This window comes from Lygodium microphyllum, chromosome 15 (genome assembly GCF_053477565.2).
Source record: "Lygodium microphyllum isolate KBCC chromosome 15, Lygodium_microphyllum_v1.1.10, whole genome shotgun sequence".
In the NCBI taxonomy this organism is placed as follows: domain Eukaryota; kingdom Viridiplantae; phylum Streptophyta; class Polypodiopsida; order Schizaeales; family Lygodiaceae; genus Lygodium; species Lygodium microphyllum.
In genome coordinates this window covers 21,531,639-21,550,584 of record NC_141149.1, presented here as the reverse complement: position 1 = coordinate 21,550,584, position 18,946 = coordinate 21,531,639, and positions in this window count along the sequence as shown.

The window sequence follows — 18,946 nt, the reverse complement described above, 5'->3', positions numbered from 1 at the left end:
TCCACCCGAATCGAAAACCTTCAAAGTGTGATGGCTAAGTGACACCTTAATCACCCACCCATGAAGTGCTCAATCTTAATTGGTGAGCAACACACACCCTTGTTTGGATTGATAGAATGATCAATATTAGAATGCAAATTGAACTTCTCCATTATACCGAATTTCCACAGAATGAATGGTCTAATGATCCACATGTAGCAGCTCAAATGGGCATAATCAAGAAGACTACAAAGGTTAGAGATAAACTTGAATTGACTCCTTCATTAATTGCTAATCCCTTCAATCTTGCGTTCAATGATAATGCAAAGCATTACTAGTGTACCAAAAAGGCTATGCAATCGGAGTTTGGATAGCCCACATATACAAGAAACCAATATATGTTTCATCATCTTGACCCATTAAGAAAGCATCATATCAAGTGGTTCATGAAAAAAATTCTTCTTTTCATAAAGACAAATGCCATTATCCATGACACATACAGTATCCTATGGTTTGTTGAGAATAGTGTCATTTCAAATCGGGATGGCAATTTGCATGACATGCTTATGCAAGAAATTATATGCCTACGGTTTGAAGGATGGCTCAAAAGAGTGAAATTGTTCAAAATTTGCTAGTGTATACGGTCATTTAGTTGATATGTTTCCAAATGTCAAGAAGAGCCTTTGGGAAGGTCAAAGCACTACTATGCATAATGCTAATGTTACACAACAAAAACAAGCTGAGAGCATGATGATAGATGCAAGTGTGGGGCTCATGATGAAGAGTTGCAAGATATGCATGATGAGCACAATGGTGATAATGTCCATAAGCAATTGACATATTATGAGGAAGATATACGTGGTAAACATATAGAGTTGGATTCTACTTTACAGAATGACTTTGTTCAATGGCTGGATGTGGAGTCCAATGAGCAAGAAAAGCAAAATGTAGTCATTGTTGGAATACAAAAGAAGATTTGTTTCTCCAAGACAAAGATTGGGTCTACCATGGAAAAGAATGAGAGTGCTATGCATGCCATGTCCACTCTACATGAAAGTAAACTGTCTTCAGGTTATTCTTCTATGTCTTCTAGTTTGGATCAAGCTTGTGTATAAACTGATGGTCTTCATAAGTTTCTCATAGACCTCCAAATTACAAGAGCTGTTGACCGTTAGATTGGCATTACTTAATTAATTAATACTAGTCCCTAGTATCACCACTAACACTTATTGGCCAGACAACTGTCCTAGGGTCAAAACCAACACCAACTAATCACCAAAGCCCGATTGGCATAACTTATCACAACTTTTGTCTTTGACACCCACTGTGTCCTTGAGGTCCTTGGCCTATTACCATGAAATTACTGCCATGAGCATCACATGTACTAAACAACCTTGCACATTTGATTAATAGCTTAATCAAATGTTATCAACGAGATTAAACCATCGTAAAATTTCATGTCTCCGTGACAAGATGCTAGAGCCTCTTCAAGGTGCTCCTCACCTAGCAAAGCAAATATGTCCACACAAATTGAACTACTATGACTGCAATACTACAAGGCATTCTGATCCATCTGATCACGATGAGACTGACCGCTTCCTTCCATGCATACGTATCCTCAAGTATAAATACATCACTCTCACTACATCAAAATCTGTATGCAAAAATATACATGGGTTCCCTTGCTCACGAGGTTCACAAACATGCACACTCTCATGTCCATCGATTAACAAATTGGTTCACGACAGAAATGCGTCTTCGTAGATTTAAATATTTGCAAATACCGAGAAAATACAGGAGAATTTGACCGACTCGCGAAGAAAGAGCCAACATATGCTAAGATTGACATCCGCATGTTCGTAAATATAGTAACAACATAATCCTCATGTAGAAAGAGATCTCCTTGCAACTCATTCGTGAGAAGGCTTTTGGGTCACCATAATGACAAGGCACGTTTCTTCTTGCTATACATGTTAATCAAACCTATCTTGGAAAAACTCCAATCGTCTCATCGACTTTGCTGCGGTTGTCTCTCCCACCATAATCTCGCTGAATCATCCACAGCTCGTCTTTGTTCACATGGAAAGCAGGCTAGCCTGATCCTGTCTCACTAAAAAACTCGTCAACATCTGTCGTGTCTGCACCTGAGACGGGGCAATACTCGAAGAACACCATAGCTTGAGTATGCATTCCCATGGACACCAAAACCAAAATACCAAAATGCTTTAGCCATCTTGCTTTTGACTTTACTCTCTGAATGTCCTTTAGCCATCTCTCCCTCTCCTTTCCTTGTCTGCTTTTTCAAACAGCTTGCTTGCAAGTTGCTAGCTAGTCTGCTTCCGCATCTGACTGCTCACATGCTGTCAGCAACTATGACGGGTTGTTTCTTTCCTTGCGTATCGTCCAATTCATCTCTGGCCCTCTTTGTTGTCATTCCATACCTTTGAAAAAACCCATAGATTCACGCAGTCGAGCTTCCCTCTTGGACATATTGCATTTTGCGGTAGCCATATTCTTCTCCGCACTTCTGCAAATTTTCCACAGCTGCCCCACACTCCATGGCTGTAACAGCCCTTAAAGTGGCCTTCAATTGATCAGACGAGCCATAGCAACCCTAAACTGACTGCGCCTGCTGCCTCAGTCTTCATGGACCTGCAGATGATTTCCATAAGATAGCGCATCCAAAACCTCTCTTTTATTGTTTTCCTGCAGCCCCCCGGCTGAACTTCACGACACAGCAGCCAGCAGATGACCTTCAAGAACACACAATCACCAAAACATTTTCCCCCTTCCTTCCTTCAAAAACGTTTTTCCTGTGTCTTTCTCCCTCTTTTCCAAGTGGTAATGGCATGTGGCAAACATGCAAGCTATTATTTTTAGAAACATTCACTAACACAACCTTTGTTATGGGTATCGGTTCCAATACTTAGCATCCAATACACATATGTACTCATTCACCCAGAAACATCGACTTGCAAAACCCTTGGTCACCGAAATTCTCCCACCAGAGGGGTAATATGTTCTAGTGGAACAAGACTTATAGCATTTGCAGCCAGTCTAACGGAGATTAATCCCTCGTGCTCACAAGAGAGCATCTCAAGAGTACAATAGGGGTGTTCATGTTGGAATATGCACTGACAGGACCAGCACAGTTAGATGCATCATTCGCCATGGCAGGAACAACGTATGTTCTTAGTGAGAAATGTTCTTAATGCAGCCATCTCAAAAAGATAAATATTGCATCAAGACATAAAAAACATCGATGGATTTGGGATCAAGCCGTTAGTCCTAATTGGAACACCAAAACCCGACTCCCTCAATGAATCTATCACCGATTTTTTATCTCTTGCTTCCCTATCCTCTACTTCTGTGCTGCCCACTGCCATTTCCTGATGCTGCCTTTTGTTAGCCTTTGATTTTGCTGATTCTGATTCTTCAAGTTCCTCTACCTCTTACCTTTTCCTCTTTTACTCCTACTTCCTCTTCCTCTTCTGCTTCTGCTCCATCATCATCAACTTTATCCTCTTTTGGCTCAGCTTCAGGATAATCATCCTCATGATATATCTATGTTGGCTATTTTCCGTATGGCTTGCAATGGCAAAAATTGGATTGGCTTGGCTACAAGCAACATTCCTTCAGTGAATCAATTACTTGCATTTGAGCTCTTGTCTGCTGCCCACAAATTTGGGTGATTGCAAGTTTCTTGTCTGGTAAGACACTAATAGCAATCAGTAGAGGGCACATTACATCCAAGAAGGCAATCTAAGGCTATTGCACACTCCATGGATGACATTTTTGGTGAAGGGGGGGGATCAGGGCAGCATTTCGCCGGAGCTAGCCAGGCAATCAGGCAAGGTGGGACGCTAGATAACACCAAATTTGCATTTTTTAACGATATACCGTCAAAAAATAACAGGATTCCCAACTAGAATTTTCATGCAGAAGATATTCATCTTGGCTGTGGAAATTTTCATGCAACCGTTCTCGTAACAAACATGATCCGGCCTAATGTGTGTGTGATAAATAATGTTTACAACAGGCGATTAGGTAGGTGAACACTGTCACCCTCATCCAGATTGTTGGTTTTGAAGAGAAACTTGCTGTGCAAGCCCTTCTCCTGGTTTCGATCCTGATATTGCGGATGCTGGAGATGAGTAAAAATTCTGTGGTGTGCGAGTTTAAGTTCATGATAAAAACCGATGTTGTTCTGGACACAAGGAATGGGTTTATAGTTGGATAACTGAGCAGATGTGAAAGGGTGTAATCCACAGTGTTTGGCTTTGCCTCGAGACACTCCTCACGGTCGAAGAACAGCAACCATCAAAAGAGTTACCCGATCATTTACTCATAGAAGGAACATCAAAACCAGACTCTCTCGATCAATACTCTAGAATATAGTGAGTTCCTTGGGAGACAGCACCAACCAAACAGCTTGGGATATACAGTCAGCAAAAACATATGATCAGGAAAAGCCAAACCAGAAACCACACATGCACTCCCAAGAAGAAAGGGACACTTGCTGTAAAGCAGCAAAAGAGAGCACCAACGCCATAAACATATTTCCAACCTTGTACAACATCAATAAGCTTGCATGCATGCAGAGTCCAGACCTTTTGTGCATACTCTTACCCTCATACAGTGTTGGGTGATTTTCAAGGAAGCGCGTGTTGTCAAGATTGTGGGAGAGAAGGAAGGAGTCTCACTTGTAGCTTTCTTACTTGCACAATGGGGGAATACACACAGAGGTGGAGGCTGAAAACAGTTTTCCTCTTCTTAGTTGTGTAAGCCAAAAGAACTCACATACAAAGAAATAGAAGAACCCTATATATGGGTCTCAAACCAAAGACAACTAACTGAGGTGGCATACTAACTAAGCCACGAACTAGAGTAGATAAGAATAGCTGTCATCTAGCTATTATTCATGGGTGGTGTACCAACCGCATCTACAACTGACAAGTCGGTGACATAAATGCACAACGGTCACCCTGGCATATCACGAGTGGAGCTCGATATCTCAACACATGTGAGCGTGCACACACACAAAGGGAGGGACGGGATCCCAAAGTAACATGGGATGGGTTTTGGGAATGGGAATGGAACAGGATCGGGGATGGGGATGGGGACAGGATTTGCCATCCACTGCCACCATAACAGGGACCTCTAACATGGAGATGGGACTGGGATGCTATAGAGATGGGATGGGACATGTGACAAGAAGCTACAAAATGACTGTCCCATCTTATTATGAACTGTCTGGTGCATAGATCGGATGCTATATGCACGCGTAGTGAACGCCAGAAGGTCCCCAAAAACAAAAGAACTCTACTTTTGCACAAAGAACAAGGAAGAAAGCTTGCACGACATGAAGCAAGAGACTAGTTGGGTACAATTTTTCCCCATGCCTTGTGTGAGCGCTCCACAAAGCATGTATTTAATATATTATTCATCTCCAAGCTTGAAAAATAGACCGATTTACAAGTAGCACGCTTTAGCTTTTGTGTTTGCTTTTCTCCCACTAAACACCATATTGGGAAATATGGGAATTTCCCATAAGTTTGGGACATGTGGTCAAATCTTTGGATTTGTCATAACTTGAACACTATAATTCCGAATCAAGTGCTCTATAGCTCAATAGATTTCATTTTTCAAACCCTTTCCAATGATAGGTCACATCATATGGTTTTGAGAAACTTATAGACATGTTATCTGGGTGCCACCTTTTTAGTATTCAAACAATGGGAATTGGGAGATTCCCAAACTCACTAATATTGTGTTACTAAAGAATCAAAGCTATTGGGCGCCCAAGGAGTTAGGCGATACCCAAATATAATATCCAATACAAATATTTAAATCATGTGTCCATGCACATATAAAAATAATAAATAAATGTCAAGCGCTTCAATAAATAAGCGCGCCAAAATAAATATTGGCCCCATGCCTAAGATGTGCGCCCATAAAAAATGATAATAATTTGAATACACGCTATTCTCCAGTGCTTCCCAACGCCACCGCTGCCTGCTCTACACATCAACTGAAGCATTCACAATTGTTAGAAAATAATAAAATTAAACTGACAAAAGTGAATACCTAGCAGTCTTCAGCTACAAAATAAATAAATTGGTTAGAACTCAATTCTAACCTTAATTTATTATGAGTGCGCACTCTAAACTCATAAACGTCTATTAGTTTAAAGATGTATTTTGCGGAATCACCCGTTATGGAATCACCCACTTGCATATTAAATTAGCAAGACGCCCGAAAAGGACAGGCATCCCCATCAACTTTTCGCACAAGGAATCTACCTTGTGTATGAGCCCCGGCAATAAATAAAATTTTATGGAATTCACCGCAAAACCTCACGGAATCCACCGTGGAATATGCCTCCTGGCATCATACCCCCGGGGTGGGATAGCAATTGTCCTCAATTGCTATTAGCTTAATGTGGAGCCAGTAGTGTGGGGTAAGCACTGAGGTCTCGAGCATGCATCCATTGGGATGATTTTTAAACTTAACCAAATATCTAGAATATCTACGGCCAGTTCTAGTGGTCATAAAGTCAGTATCTAAAGTAGTTTTAGGATCAAGGATTTCGGTTTCTTCTTCTAGCAAAGCAAGGTTTTCATATACAGTGTGTACAGGTAATTGTCCTCTAAAAGGTCGTAATAAAATGATATGAAAAGTGTTGTGGATTTTACAGGGTTGTGGTAATTCTAGTTTAAATGCATTGTCATTGATTTTGTGAATGATCTTGAAAGGTCTATAAAATCTAGAGGCTAATTTTACAACAGGGTGTTTGTCAACACTTTGTAATCTTTGCTTTTCAATTCATAACCAAACATAATCATCAACTTTGACTCTCATAGCTTTTCTTTTCTTGTTGGCTTGTTTTGTGTATGATTGCTGGGCTTTGGAAATCATATATTTAACTTCATAAAAAATAGTAGCATGCATGTTAGCAATATCATCAGCAGCTTGAACTTTGTTTGACAATGATGTAACAGGTGTAGGCAATCTATATCCATAAATAATTTCAAATGGTGCTTTCTGTGTAGCTATATGTGGTGTGTTATTGTATGCAAATTGAAGTAAATGTAAATGTGTATCCCATGTTTGTTGAAATTGTATATGCCCACAAAAGATCTAAAATGGTACTGTTAGTAGCTTCTGTTTGTGGCCATTTGTTTCAGAATGAAATACAGATGAAAAATCAATCTTTGTTTCTAAGTTAGCAAACAAAGTAATCCAAAAATTATTGCAGAATCTAGAATCACGATTAAAAATAATAACTTTTGGCAAACCATGACTAGTGAAAATAGTTTTCAAGAACAATTGAGCAGCTTGAGATGCAGTTAATGCTTTCTTGTATGGAATGAAATATGCTTGTTTGCTAAAACTATCAACAATAGTCCAAATCATGTCATGATTAGCTTTAGTGTTAGGCAAACCAGTGATAAAATCCATTGAAATCTATACCCATGGTTGTTCTGGAATTCGTAAAGGCATTAATAAACCATATTGTTTACCATGGTGTCTTTTAACTCTTTGACGAATTAAGCATTCATATACAAAGTTAGATACATCAGTTTTCATGTATGGCCAATAAAAATCTTCAATCAGTGTACGCAAAGTAGAAATAATACCTCTATGGCCTTGGTATGGGGGACAATGAATTTCATGCAAAACAAATGATCGAAATGGAACAGTCACACATAATCTTTTTTTATAAAACATAAATCCATCAGTGTAAGACAATGAATCAATGGGAATCTAACTATTTGCAACTAGTTTATTCCAATTAGCTTGAAAAGTAGGCTCTTGGTCATAAGTGTCTTTCATAGGGAGAAGAGAGTCAAAAGATATCACAGAAATATTATGAATAGTCGATCTTCTACTTAAAGCATCGGCAACAACATTCTCTTTTCCGGGTTGATATTGTATGAGTGGATGAAAACTTTGAATAAAAGCAGTCAATTTAATGTGACGGTCAGATATTTGTGGTTGACTAAGGAGATGTCTAATGCTTTGTTGGTCAGTTTTGATCATGAATTCAAATCCCATTAAATAATGTTTCCATTGACGTAAATCTTGTACTACAGCTAGCAATTCCTTATCATAGGTAGAATACTTAAGTTCAGAGGGTTTAAGTTTGCAGCTAGAGTAGGCTATGGGACGAGAATCTTGCATAAGGACTGCTCCTATTCCAGATCCACTAGCATCAGTAACTACTAGGAAAAATGGTCTATTGAAGTCAGATAATTGTAATACAGGAGCATGAGTTAAAGCATGTTTCAATAAATCAAAGGACTTTTGTTTATTGTCAGACCAATGATACACAATGCCTTTCTTTAATAGTTTTGTCAAAGGTAATGCAAGCAATGAAAAAATTCTCACAAATTTTCTGTAAAAGCTAGCAAGACCTAAGAAAGAACGTAATTCATGCACATTTTTGGGTATCGGCCAATTCAAAATTACTTCTATCTTTTTAAGGTCAACTTTAATACCTTCAAATGAAACAATATGTCCTAGATATTCAATTTGTGTTTGGAAAAATTCACTCTTTTTTGGATTGGTAAATAATTGATTCTATTTTAATAATTTAAAAACTAAAGATAAATGTTCGTAATGCTCGTTCGCATTCTTATTGAAAACCAATGTGTCATAAAAGAAAACAATGACACAATGCTGATGCTTCAAAAATATGCGATTCATCATATGACTGAATGTGGCTAGTGCATTAATTAAACCAAAAGGCATAACCAAGAATTCATAGTATCCAAGTTGTATTCTAAATGCAGTTTTGAATATATCAAATGTGTCCAATCTTACTTGATGGTATCCAGATTTAAGATCTATATTGCTGAATGTTGCAGATCCTTGTAGCTTGTCCATAAGATCATCTACCCAGGAATCATATATCTATTCTTAACAGTGATTTTATTTAGGGCACGATAATCAATGCACATGCAATAGGTATTTTTTTTCTTCTTCACTAATAAGACACGTGCACCAAATGGAGAACTACTAGGTCTAATAAGTTCTCGGGTTAACAATTCTTCAATTTGGGTTTGAATTTCTTTCTGTTCAATTTGGTTATGTCTAAATGGTGCTTTACATGGTGGTTGTGATCCAGGAATTAGGTCTATCTTGTGATCTTCAGGACGTACAGGTGGTAATCTAGGTGGTAAGTCAGCAGCAAAACAATCTTGAAATTGTGAAAGAAATTGTGTGTGCCTAGGATGCATCTGATTTTCTTTAGCTTCGATTTCATTCACCCATATTAAATAAGATTTGCTACTTTTCTGTAATGCACGTTTAGCCTGAGTATGACTAAGCAATGGAAAATTATTGAAAGTATGCATACCATGCAATGTGATTTGTTTCCCATTAGAATGAATTTTCATTGAATGCGTGGAATAATCTATATCAGGATTGTACTGATGTCGCCAAGGCATTCCTAAGATAATGTCACTAGATTGCAGAGACACAACTAAGAAATTTCTACGTTCAATATAATCACCAATTTTAATTTCTAAGTCATGCACCTCTTGTGTTCCATTGTATCTAGTGCCTAAGAATGTAGCCTTGATGCGATAATGTATAGAAACAGTATGTAAATTTAATTCTTTGACCAATTTTGCAGAAATAAAGTCATGTGTGCTCCCATCATCATGTAAAACAATCTTTTCTTTACCATGCACAAGATATTTCATCGTTAATAAAGAATGGAGATTTAGCATACCTGGTAAAGTATCTAAAGTAGTACCAATGTCATCATCGTCTTCCGTGAAATCTGACATTTCTTCATGTTCTTCATCTTCTGTCGCTCCCAAATAATTGATATAAACAGTTGGCTTTTTGGATTGACAATTGGCCGCTAAATGTCTAGGTTGATGACATTTGCAAAACAGACTATGGGTTTGGCTTTAGATACATTATTGGTAATAGCAGAAAGTTTAGGAATGTTGGAATTTGACTAGAGAGATGGCTTAGGGTTTGGATTTGTATTTGATGGTAAAGCAGGTGGTCGTGTCCAAGATTTACGGAATGAAGTTGGAAGGAAACGACTTTGATTGAATCTTTGAAAATTTGAATTGAATTGTTTTGAACCAAAGTTACCATTAGTTTTAAATTGTTGTGGTCGCCTCTGTCGTCCTCGAATTTTTTCTTCAGTGTCATGGGCCAAGGAAATTGCATCTTCGAGAGTTGCTGGCTTGAACATGTTGACCTCTGCATAAAAATGTCCAAGTAAGCTAGACATAAACTTGCGTTTATGGGTTGCCTCAAGTACATCTTCAAGCATTTGTAGTTGTAATAAAGCGTTCCAAAAACACTCCGTATATTGTGAAATAGGCTCACGATCCCTTTGTGGCAGAAGATCCCATTGTTTGATTGCTTTTTCGTGGAATTGGGGTGGAAGGAAATTCTACAAAAATTTCTTTTGGAAAGTCTCCCAAGTAGTAGGACAATCAATGCTCTTGTGGACAACAGTCCACCATAGGGATGCTCGGTCAACTAGATGATTAGTGACACACTTAATTTTGTCTTTCTCAGCATACTGTTCTTCATGGAAATAATCATCAAATTGACTGATAAAAGCAAGTACAATCTTTCCATCGCATGACCCATTGAAACTATGAAATTTGAAATTTCTTTTACTTTTCTTTGTTTCTTTCCGAATAGGTTGCACTTCAAGTGTTGCATAGATCATACATTGTATAAGATCATTCCAGATTGGCCAATTGAGCTTACAAGGTTTGATATGCTATTCGTTCCTCTTGAAGCTCAGTTTTTGCTCCATCGTTGGTTCAGGTAGGTCACCTTCAGCCATAAAATCTTCCATGGTTTGATCGGACATCCTACAAAATTCCAAAAGACCTCACACACTCGAAATCTTGTTAGTGGGATGAGCGTAGCTCAAAGTTGAGTTTACAAGGCTTATTTTTTTAAAAAAATAATGACTTTTTGTAGTATTTCTCCTTTGCAGATGCGGAATTTGATATCATGGTCGTCTTCCAAGAAAATAATCTTGTGTGTATACTGCGTGTTGCAAACTCTTCGCTGGAATCTGGTTCTGTCAGTCCATAGGTGTGAACAGGGGCTTCTAGAGAGTTGAAGACAGGTTCGTGTTTAGCCCGATACGAACTGCCGCTATGGAAGAGAGTTGGAATTGAAACTTGAGACTTTAGAAAGCTTTGGATTTTAAAGCTTATGAAAATTTTGTAAATCATGAGGACAAAAGGACGTTGTTGGCAATTTCGGCGACATGCAATACATACTGCCACCGTCAACGAAAAAATTAGGGGCTTTAAGCTTTATAAAAGCTTTTTATAAAGCTTAATAAGATTCTAATCCAAACTTAATGAAGAATTGCTTATCTGCTCTCACAGAAAAAATGTCTTGTTGAAGAAGCTTCCCGTGTGGTCCTCCGCCTCTGCAGAAGCCGGTCCTTCACGATCTGAGTGTGTAACAGGGGGTTCTTGATTGCCAGGAACATGCTGGTATTGACGGATTGCCACGAGATTGACTGTAGAGCTCGATTTTTCCAGGAGCTTTGCCTTTGCGTGAGATGGTAAGCGATTGGAAGCTCTCGATCTGAGCTTCGCTCTGATACCACTGGTGCACAGATTGGATGCTGTATGCGCGCGTAGTGAATGCCGGAAGGTCCCCAAAAATAAAAGAACTCTACTTTTGCACAAAGAACAAGGAAGAAAGCTTGCATGACATGAAGCAAGAGACTAATTGGGTACAATTTTCCCCCATGCCTTGTGTGAGCGCTCTACAAAGCATGTATTTAATATATTATTCATCTCCAAGCTCAAAAAATAGTCCAATTTACAATTAGCACGCTTTAACTTTTGTGTTTGCTTTTGTCCCACTAAAGAATTAAAGCTATTGAGTGCCCAAGGAGTCGGGCGATACCCAAAAACAATATCCAATACAAATATTTAAATCGTGTGCCCATGCGCATACAAAAATAATAAATAAATGTCAAGCACTTCAATAAATAAGCGCGTCAAAATAAATATTGGCGCCATGCCTAAGATGCGCGCCCATAAAAAATGATAATAATTTGAATACACGCTATCCTCCAGTGCTTCCCAACGCCACCACTGCGTGCTCTACACATCAACTAAAGCATTCACAATGTTAGAAAATAATAAAATTAAACCGACAAAAGTGAATACCTAGCAGTCTTCAACTACAAAATAAATAAATTGGTTAGAACTCAATCCTAACCTTAATTTATTACAAGTGCACACTCTAAACTCATAAATGTTTATTAATTTAAATATGTATTTTGCGGAATCACCCGCTATGGAATCACCCACTTGCACATTAAAAAAATAAGAAGCCCAAAAAGGACAGGTGTCCCTATCAACTTTTCGCACAAGGAATCCACCTTGTGTATGAGCCCTGGCAATAAATAAAATTTTGTGGAATCCACCCCAAAACCTCACGGAATCCACCATGGAATATGCCTCCTGGCATCACTGTCTGCACAGCTTCTCGGAGCAGTAAAGGAGATCCATAAGTCCAAAAAAAAAATCACAAATGCATTTCAACCCTCTTACAGAATCAATGAATGTATACCCAGGCATTTGCCTCAGCTCTTGCCGCATGTAGGTTGGAAGAACATCCATGTTGTTGAGGATGCAAGAGCAGAGAAATAGGCAATACATTCCTTGTATTTGCAAGAAGGGTAAGGGAGGCTGTCCATATCCTTTTTAATGTATGATCCATTTAAAAATTACACTTGTTCAATGTAGCAATACCTCCAAATCTTTGTATCACATCTGACACATTAGTGAAGTTATGATGATAAGTATGGTTTCCCCTTTCAAAGTGAACTAGCTAGAGAAGTGAGGCTTTCATCAATATCGAAAAGTCACTTAGAAGAGTATTGGCACTGAAAATCTCAAGCTCCTCTGATACTCTGATTAAATTCGAAACTCTCTCTTTCTACCCCCTCTTATCCTCTCTGGTTCACAATGCTTGTAGCATAATGAGGATTGAGACTGTAGCAGCATGCCCTCTGAACCGTGATGATCAGTGATTCACCTACATTTGAATTTAACTACCACCAGTGTTTTAAGAGATTTAGTATCTCTTTTTTTTTGTAAGAACAATAAGTTGTATTAAGTAGAGAGGGATTTATACAAGGGGAGGTGTCGGCCTTGGTTATCTGAGGAGTAGATCCCCGCTTTGATTGCCATGTAGAGGTGAGGCCGAGTGTAACTGAGATTATGAGTGTACCCCTAAACCATATATACAAAGACTGGGTTACACAAAGTGGACTAAGAGCCACTAGGACATGGGCAAGTGATGGGGAGGCAAAAGAGGAATCATGTCTGGCATTGGCTGATGTGCGCTACATTCCCGGGGCTAAAGATGGACGGGCCTCCATGACGACATCCTTTAAGGAAAGGAGTACCTCAACAACTTCCCTTTCTTTGGCAATCAATGTGTTTTTCCTCTCTTTCTTCCCCATTGGAGTGATGCCTCTCTATAGCATCTTCTTAGCTTCTTCTTTGCAAATGATCATCTTCATGTTAGACACCTACCACCAAACAAGGAAGATAAATGAACATTTAGGCTTAGTACACTTCCTTTTAAAAACACAATCGTTCCTAGAGGTCCAAATGGCCCATAGATATGCTCCTCTTATCACCGTCCAAATAATTGGGGGAAGGCGGTTAGCCTCACCAAGGAGGATCTATTTCCACAAGAGAGAGGAAGGGTGAAGGGGAAAGAGGATTCTGTGTAGTTCTTGTAGGCATTCTTGGTTAGCTGGACATGAGATAAAAAGGTGGGGAATGGACTCTAACCAGTGACCACACCCGGGGCATAGTCCATTCCCCTTGCCAATACGGGCTGCCTTCTCATTAGTCCACACAACATGATGAAGGATAGTCCATAACAGAATTTATTGTTTAGGGGGGAGGGAGATCCGACCATGCTTGTTCGAATCGGTAGTACCATTGATCTTCTAACCACTGCATGTTCCACTGTTTATTGAGCTTACCCACTAGTCCTGTGTCCGTCCGTCGAATGGACGGGAGGGGGAGAAGTCGAAGTTTTCCTTTCTAGCGGATATCCTCTACTTTAACCTAAAGTTTACTAAGCATCCAACAAGAATTAGAAGCATCCTAGACATTAATTCTATTCTTGATTGTGTCGAGGTCTTGTTTTGTTGAGTCTGAACTCCGTTTTGAGGGCTATTGGAGTTTTCCATGTCTTATGTGTGCTATCCCACAGGTTCTTCCAAGTGTGGATGCCCTTCTTTTGGATTTTGCCTACTGTTTTTGCTAAGACTTCCTTGATTGGGGGTATAGTAAGGTTGAACCAAACTGAGTCGTTCGGTGCCCATGCTTGAATTTTTTGTCTTTTGATTTCAATTGGGAACTCTATCTTATATTGTAACCAAGCCTCCCACATATTCCTAAGAAGTTTAGAGTGTTTTTGGATCTGGAAACATGCTTGACTGAAGAGGATGTTGATTATCAGTAAATTTTAGAAGGTGGTCCTCTCATAGACTACTCCTTTTTGGAAGTTATGATTCAAGAGTATGGCCCAGTCGTCCTGCGGTAGAAGCTGGCTTCTAATGATCCCTTTTGTAGAAAGTCTAGATGCCAGTAGCTTTATATCTGGGAGCCCCAAGCATGGGAATCAGTAGTAAAGGACACATAGAGATTATTGAGAGAGGCCAAACTTCAAGTTACTAAACAGAGAAGGGAAAAAGGAAACTTGATCTATAAAGAGGATATCTTGTTGGAAAAAGCAGTGGAAGATGGACAGATCGAAGCACAATATAAACTGATGGAAACTAAAAGCCGACTTCATCATGAAGAACTAGCTGAAGCCCAATCCCTTCAGGTGTACTTTTGTGGATGGTGGGCAGGAAAAACTAATCACCCCATGAAAGAACAATTTAAGCTACTCAAGCTCAAGGAGAGGGACAAAGTCCCACTCCTCATAAAATACGACGTCTCAGGTGGTCTCGTAAGAGGAAAACCTTGAGATTGCCTTCGACTACTACTAAAAAATCTTCAGTCAACCCTCACAGTCACACCCGGCCAACTTTGTTGTAAGGGCTGAAATAGATAGATGTCGTTAATCAATAGTCCCAGAATCCACAGCAAAGCTATTGGAAGAAGACTTAAAGGAAATAGAATTAAGCGGCACCATAGACTCTCTCACAAAAGGAAAATCTCCACGCCTTTGTCTCTAATGAATTCTTTCAAGAATTCAAGAGATTCCTCCTCTCCCCTCTTAGCAGGATTTGGAAGGAGGTTATAACTAAAGGGACTCTTCCTTTGTGCATCAATGAAGGGGTAGTCAAGCTGATTCATAAGGACTCCAAGGAAGACCTAGCTAATTGGAGACCAATTACGTGTGGGAGGGGATGGAGCACGCCTAGAGAACCAATCAAGATATTGTCTTCCTTAAGATTGATTTCGACAAAGCATATGATAGGATAGAGTGGGACTTCATCCTACAGTCCCTCCACGATATGGGTCTTGGGCGTAGATTCATCAGATATGTTAGTGTGCTGTTCGGCAACGCTTCAGCGAGAATATCCATCAACGGAGTGCTTACCAAACTGTACGTCCTTAGAAGATCTATCCGACAGGGATGTCCCCTGGCACCCCTTCTGTTCGCCATAGCTATGGACACATTAGGATGGACTTCGGTCATACTAGTATCCCCCGCCCCCCAAAGGCTATTGGATGAAGGCTGCAAGTCATCCCAAAAGGGAAAATTTTCAGACTCCTAGGTATTCCAATGGGATTTGGGGTCACTTTAAAACAAAGATGGTAGTGGGTAATGGACAAGCTAAGTGGTAAGCTAGACTGTTGGAAGGGCTTTCAAAATGGGATGGCTGCGAGGAAGCTTGTCCTACATCACTTTGTATAAGTGGAAGTGTGAAGTTCCCCCTCCATATGTCTTCCAAGGATTTCTGGACAAAGTCCATTTGGAACAAGGATTGATTTACGTGGAACCACCCTGCTCTAACGGTTTGACTTGCAATGGATAAGGTAAGTTGGACTGGTTTATGGTCAGAGAGGGAGATGTTGTGCCAGATCTTGGTCTTGGCATCGATAAAGGTGGAGAGCAGTCCTATTGTGACATAGAATCTATCAAGTCTGGCTTTCCATAGGAGGCTCTCACATTGATTATTCGACCATGTGAAGCCAGCCTCCGGGTTGGGCTCTATTAGGATCTGGAACCCTTTGATATTGAGCCAAGAGTCTCTCTCCTTACCTGAGATAATGTTCCCCTTAGCTTCAAAATGATCGTCTAATTTTTCTACAAAATTGAAATCCCCTGCAAGGGTAATCCGATAGTCAAGGAGTTTAATTGAATCCCAAATTCTAGGTTTATCTTTATTTGTTCCCCAAGCATATATTGAGATTACTGCAAACTCCTCAATGTCCTTGATCCTAACACCAACCCAATAGCTGCTCGAATCCATGAGAACAACTTGGATGTAAGGTTGCAATTTGGAGCAAATACCAATTAGAGCTCCTCCTGCCCCCCCTCCCCCCTTGTGATTGGTTAAGTACCATGCATATTCTTTATTAATGGTGTGGAGGTTGTTCTCCAAATTCTTATCAGCTGTTTTAACTTCTTGGAGGCAAATGATGTAGGGGTTGATGGCATTCTAATGTAGCCAATTGCGAATGACTACAAATCTTGACTTTTCTAAGAGTCTTTTGCAATTATATGATATAATCTTTATGCTATTCATTTTTTACCTACTTTATTTGGTTTCATACCTTTGTCTTTACTCGGGTGTTAACAAGGCTATCCGATTTGGTTCCTACCTTAGAATGTCGCTATTTGCTGCTATTGTTGTTCGTCTCCATTGGAGTGGGACCCACTGCCCATTCAAGTCTTCTTTGTGCTCTTCTATTCTTAAGTTATTAGGGGGAGTGGCCTCATGATGCCCCACATTACGGTTGGAGGAGGGGAGACTCTCTTCCTCCTCTTCTAGATCCTCCCCTTCCTGCATGTTCTCACCCTATGGAGAGGGATTAATTTTTGAAACCACCTCTAATCCATCAACAAAGCTGGCCGTTTTGTTGAAAAACTGATGACCATCAATAAATTCCTCATTGTTTGATTCAACTACATCTGATAGCAGTGGGTGTGCTTTGCTTTTAGGCTTGAGCTATGTTTCAGAGTCCTCCAGACTCATAAGCAATGGCAAGTATCTATTGTTAGAGGCTAAAACGGAGGCCTGTTTGCCCTTACCCTTTGGTTGGGAATGTTTTGATTTCTTATTCTGAACCGATTGGAAGCTATCAAATTTTTCCTTATTTACACCAGCTTTCGGGACTCCTTTAGCCCTTGATTTGGAGTTACTACCGTCCTCTTCTTTAGCCCATTCAGGGCAGTCCCTGATGAAATGGCCTTGTTTATGACATTTGAAACAAGAATTGGAGAGATTCTTGTACACAATTTCTTGCTTTCTTAGAACATCTCCACTGTCGTTCTTGATTAGGACGAAATTGCACAATTTTTTACTCAGGTCTACCTTGACTAGCACCTGGGGGTGCCATCTCGGGTTTATGTCTGAGTAAGGGTGTTGCCCTAGGATTTTGCCTATGGGGGCGGCTATGGAATGGAGGAAGGGGTAATAATGGTCAGGGAGGTTGGAGAACTCAACCCATATAGGTACTTTGCTCAGCTTAGGACCGAGAGGGTCAAAGGATTCATCCCACATAAACAGGGTTAACGGGGAGCTTTTTAGCATCCATTCTCCAAACGACATGGCTTGGACAGCCATTTTGTGGGCTTCGAAGAGGAATAGGATGTAGTTGTTGGGAAGATAGTTAGCATGCAATACCCTGAATAGGGTTAGCATCCATTCTCCAAATGACATGGCTTGGACAGCCATTTGGTGGGCTTCGAAGAGGAATAGGATGTAGTTGTTGGGAAGATACTTAGCATGCAATACCCTGATGTTGAGGGTTTGCCAATGATCTCTCATCCAAGCTCTAAGGACTTCTGTTGATGGACGTGGACCGTGACACTAACTATACAACACTTTAGCTTGATACTCTTTTATCCAATGAAAGGCACTCTCATCTGGGATCTGTACTGATGACATATCTTCTTGGTCAGCTTCTTTGTCGGAATCGGTTGGGGAGCGAATGGGGGGGGGGGGGGGTTTGGCATCCAACACAGTGGCAGACAAAGTCTGCATGCCAAGGCTTCCCATAGCGCCTTTCTTGACCACTTCTTGTTGAAGCTTGTTGATCCCTTGGAGGACTTCTTGCTTGAATGGGGGCAGCTGGGATGGGGCCACGGAAGAGAATCTTTTCCCTTTCGTGGCATGCTGGGCCGATTGATGTTGCAATAGAGAGGGCTAGGGTCTCTGACTGTATGAGGTACTATATACCTTTGCCATGGTTCCTCCAAATCTAGGGTCCTTGATGGGGAATCTACCTTGGAAATCAATAGACAAGGAGGGGGACACCATTGTCCTGTCCATTATGGATGAAGCAGATGCCGCAAATGTACCAAATGGGAGTGGGGAGAGGGACGAAGCTGCTACAGGATGGGAGGGCATGTTAGCTCCATGATGGAAAGGAGATAACGTGACATAGGGGGAATGGGGGGGCAGACCTTGTGGGATGACTAGACTATTGGCATGAGCGCCTATTGCAGCATGTTGGCTATCCACGGGGGCAGATGTCTTGTCCGTCGAGAACATAGCGAAGGGAGTCTCGAGGTCTCTGAGGGCTTCCTTTCATGTGCCCTTGCATTGTGCTTGATTCTATATTTATCATCCTAGGACAGGTTTTGAGAGACTAGGAGATAATCATGTTTGTGATATTGTATTGCAACAACCTCGATCTAAAGTCTATCAAATGCATTTTTCTTGGATATGGTGATGCAGGTGAGGGGAGGTGAGATGGGCTATCGCCTTTGGGATCCATAGACTCGAAAGGTTATTTGT